We start from the raw sequence: 4,976 nt of genomic DNA, 5'->3' as shown, positions 1-4,976 counted from the left end.
AACATCCATGTCCTTTTCTAGTGCAATCTTCTGAGTAAAAATACCTCTGCACAACCTGCTTTAATACAGTTTTCATAGAATACTATCAAAATTGCAAGTTTTAGAATCTTTTACTCTTTTGAGCACTACATAAATCTCAAGAAAGACTTTGCTGAAGATCACCTTTAAATATTGAAGCACACTGACCAAAAGTGAAGATGTGCATTCTGTGTGCTGAGGTAAATGGGAACAGGCATTTGCCATCTCCTTCTGTAATCTCAGATTTACAAAATTTATTAATAGGTCTTATCTATGGCAGGAAACCAGAATAAAGATATTTACTTTTAAAAGAAACACTAGTTGGTAGGAAAAATATTGAGATGAAGAAATGAGTTTTGAAGGTGGGATAAAACTTTTGACTATGTGTGTTCCCGAGTTTCTCATTTGCCTAGACAAGTCATTGAACTCCCTCAAGTATATGTCAACTATTTTTTTGCATTTAAAATTTTTTATTGATGTATAGTTGATTTACAATATGTGTCAGTGTCTAGTGTATGGCAAAGTGATTCAGTCAAATATATCCACATATTCTTTTTCATTATGGTTTATTATAGGATTTACATATATTATAGTTCCCTGAATTATCTGTCAATTTTAAAATGAGAAGGTTGGGTTAGGAGTTTAGAGTCTATTCTGGCTCTGACATTTAGAAAGAAAGAGAGGGATTTGTTGAAAAAAAGTTTAATTATCTTAGCATTGTAATCAGAAATCATTTTAGAGAAAGAGAAAATATGAAGTGACTTGGAGTAGGTGAGACCCTGACAAAGATCTCAGATAAGAATGAGGGAATGAGTGGGACTCCATCTGGATGAGAAAAGGAGAAGACTTCATTGTTTTGTTTCGAAAAGTAGACAGAAGAGCAGGTGAAGGGAGAGGGAACACGAGGGCCCAGAGCCAGAAAAAGAAAACTGAGTGCTGGGTGGGGAAAACCCAATGGAGAAACCCTCAGTGGAGTGGAGGTATATTCTGAGGTATGTTAGATATCCACTAATATCTAAAGTGGATATTAGAGACCAGACGTGTCTAACTTTTGCCTTTCTGGAAATGATTGGTAAAGTGTTTCATTTTCATACATGGATTGGAGGTTGAAATGTTAATAAATTTTGAAAAATGTGCTATGTTTTACAAATCTGAGCCAGTGTGGGCCAGCACTGCAGCAGCATAGAGGCAATTATGCTTCAGGAGAGCAGGGAGAACATGAAATCATAAACCACTATTGTGATTCTGAGAAACATTAAAGCGATCATGGAATTGGGGTAATGGAGGGAGAAGTCAAAGAAGTTAATCTAGATCTTGCAAATCTGCACAAGATAGAAGCTATTACCCTTCAGTTGTGTCCAACTCTTTGTGACCCCATAGATCTTAGCCCGTGAGGCTCCTCTGTCCATGGCATTTTCTTGACAAGCATACTGGTGGGGGTTGCCATACACTCCTCCAGGCTTTCTTCTTCTCCCATGAATCAAACTTGTGTCTCTTGCATCGCTTGCAGATTCTTTACTGCTGAGCCACCAGAGAGCCGGTAAAATCACGTTTCAAAGAGGTCAAGTGATTTGCTAAATTTTGCATGCCAGTAAATAGCATGGTTGGTTTCAGAGCCTAAAATCTCACACTCTGATAGTGCTCTAATTCCTTACAGAAGATGACATTTTGGAAAGTTTTTCTTCGTCTTCTAAGAGCACAAGTGATCATTGTCTTTTTCACATCTCACCGAATATCAAATACTTAACACTAAGAGCTAATCTTTTTGTTTCTTAATTCAACTGGTTACTTTAAGATCAGAGAAATTTGTAGATGTATATAACAAGTCAGAGGTCTTCAGGCTTTTATGTTGACACAGAGAACCAAAGTGAAATGCATTTATCTTAACACATATCAAAAACTTGCCATGTTCAAAGCAGCCATGTGTAATTAAAACTCTTAAACATGACAGTACTTTGCTAGTGTTGTGAGGAACAATGTCTTCACAAGCTCAGGGTCCACTGCAGTGGCAATAGGGATTTGCATATCTGGGTATGCTGCTGCTGCTGCTGCTAAGTCACTTCAGTCGTGTCCGACTCTGTGCGACCCCAGAGACTGCAGCCCACCAAGACCCCCCGTCCCTGGGACTCTCCAGACAAGAGTACTGGAGTGGGGTGCCATTGTAGTCAGTGTGATATACTTGAACAACATAACTGTGTACGAAGAATGAAGCTCTGCTTATGATTTATGGCATACAGTTTTGATAACTAATTGAAATATTCAAGAAAGTTAAGATTAGAGCCGGGAAGGAAAGGTACTTCAGGTAGATAATTGCATATTAAAATATATAAAAAATAAATTTGCATGCTAAGAATGTGGACCCACAGAGTGGTTGTTTTAGACCAGAAGGTAGAATTAGAGTGTTGGAAGATGAGATCAGAGAGGTAGGCAATGATGAGAATGTGAGGCTTGTGTAATTTGTGACTGAATTTGTTTGAACTCTATTTTGAAAGACAGTGGTTTTCAAACATACTTCCATATGTAATCAGATGTGACATATATTGTAAATAATTTGCTTCACATTATGAATTACGTACCTTTGTAATAAAGGATGGGTTCAAGATTATTCCATAGTCACAAATGCCTTCTTGAAGACAGATATCACATAGTGTTAGAGTGAGTGGACTCTTGCTGATCTCCTGTTTATATTCCTTAGTGTGTGGCATTTCCATCTGTTTTTTTTTTTTTTTCCACATAATTTGAAACTTTTGGGGGTGCAACCAAAACCTTTCCTGTTTCAACTTTTACAACCACAAAAAAATGTTTCTTTGCCCAGAAACTTCTTCTGATCTTTAACTTGACCTAGGCCAGTTCATATTTTGATTAAAACAAATCTCAAAATATCTTACTAAGCAATGCCCCTGACATAGGTTAGCATTTGTCTCTGTGTTTGCCTAGTATCTTGGGGCATATGTATACCATGTTATTGTAACTTTTAATTTACTTGAGTGTGTCTTTTATTTGATTTTGATTTGCCTGAGAGAAGAACTTTTATAACCTCACTCTAGATTCTCAGTGCCTTAGAGTATATTCAGTATATGTTGGATGAATGAGTGAATATTGCTAGTAATATTGGAAGGCAACGCTCCCTTTAAAGTTCCTCCAACAAAAACTCCTTGAAAAGTTGGTAGAGTGTAAATTTTAAACATAGGCCATGTATACTTCTATTCACTAATACAGATGAACAAAGAAGAATAAAATGGATAAGACAAATGCAACAGTCATTTCTAATTTTATTTTTCTGGGATTTACTCACTATCCCAAAGTTGAAATCACCATATTTGTGCTGTGCCTGCTGATGTACTTGATCACGTTACTGGGCAATATTATTCTGATCTCGGTTAGTGTCCTGGATTCTCACCTACACACACCCATGTACTTCTTCCTCAGCAACCTGTCATGTCTGCACATCTGGTATACTTCTTCTGCCCTGACTCCAATCCTGGCAAATTTTATTTCAGAGAAAAACACCATCTCATTCTCAGGGTGTGCTGCTCAGATGTACTTCTCTCTGGCCATGGGCTCCACTGAGTGTGTGCCCCTGTCTGTGATGGCGTATGACCGATATGTAGCCATCTGCAAGCCCCTGAGATACCCCGTCATCATGAACAAGAAGATTTGTGTTCCGATTGCAGCTGGCTCATGGGTGACAGGCTCCTTCACTGCCCTGGTGGGAACTGTGTCTGTTGCAGCCATCACTGTGTGGAAGTGGTGTCATCGATCATTTCACTTGTGAGATTCTGGCCGTCCTGAAACTGGCTTGTGTAGACACTTCCAAGGTTCATTTAATCATGCTGGTGATCAGTGTACTTCTTCTTCCTATGCCAGTGCTCCTCATTTGTATTTCTTATGCATTCATCCTCTCTAGCATCCTAAGAATCAGCTCATTGGATGGTCGAAATAAAGCTTTTTCAACATGTTCAGCCCACCTGAGTGTAGGTTTTATTCTATGGGACAGCTCTCTCCATGTACCTGAAGCCGTCAAATATAGATTCACAGGAAATAGATAAATTTATAGCCTTGGTATATGCTGGCTTAACCCGCATGTTGGATTCTATCATTTATAGTTTACGAAACAGAGAAGTGAAAGTGGCTGTGAAAAAATTGCTGGTTAAGAACTCTCTCTGTGCTCTTTCAGTCTCTAGTAGCAAATAATATCTGTAAATATTAAGGGATATTTAGTGCTTTTTATATATATCAGGAGATAATTGGGGTAGACACTCATTTTTAAATGTGATATGTAATTTTCTAAGTCTCTTCTTTGACTAAAGCCTTCCTCAGCGATCAATGCAAAGAAATAGAGGAAAACAATAGAATGGGAAAGACTAGAGGTCTCTTCAAGAAAATTAGAGATCCCAAGGGAATATTTCATGCAAAATGGGCTCGATAAAGGACAGAAATGGCATGGACCTAACAGAAGCAGAAGATATTAAGAAGAGGTGGCAAGAACACACAGAAGAACTGTACAAAAAAGAGCTTCACGACTCAGATAATCACAATGGTGTGATCATTCACTAGAGCCAGACATCCTGGAATGTGAAGTCAAGTGGGCCTTAGAAAGCATCACTATGAACAAAGCTAGTGGAGGTGATGGAATTCCAGTTGAGCTATTTCAAATCCTGAAAGATGATGCTGTGAAAGTGCTGCACTCAATATGCCAGCAAATTTGGAAAACTCAGCAGTGGCCACAGGACTGGAAAAGGTCAGTTTTCATTCCAATCCCAAAGAAAGGCAATGCCAAAGAATGCTCAAACTACCGCACAATTGCATTCATCTCACATGCTAGTAAAGTAATGCTCAAAATTCTCCAAGCCAGGCTTCAGCAGTACATGAACCGTGAATTTCCAGATGTTCAAGCTGGTTTTAGAAAAAGCAGAGGAACCAGAGATCAAATTGTCAACATCCGCTGGATCATCAAA

The 4,976-nt window shown here is 38.5% G+C and overlaps 1 pseudogene; it reads left to right on the top strand.

The window, feature by feature from the left end:
- The first annotated feature begins 3,256 nt into the window (after positions 1 to 3,256).
- Positions 3,257 to 4,212, top strand: LOC129651039 (olfactory receptor 13F1-like; annotated as a pseudogene).
- Positions 4,213 to 4,976: the final 764 nt, after the last annotated feature.

Source organism: Bubalus kerabau, chromosome 4 (assembly GCF_029407905.1).
Source record: "Bubalus kerabau isolate K-KA32 ecotype Philippines breed swamp buffalo chromosome 4, PCC_UOA_SB_1v2, whole genome shotgun sequence".
NCBI classification, from domain to species: domain Eukaryota; kingdom Metazoa; phylum Chordata; class Mammalia; order Artiodactyla; family Bovidae; genus Bubalus; species Bubalus kerabau.
The sequence above is the reverse complement of the archived record's forward strand: the minus strand, read 5'-3'. Positions and strand labels throughout refer to the sequence as shown.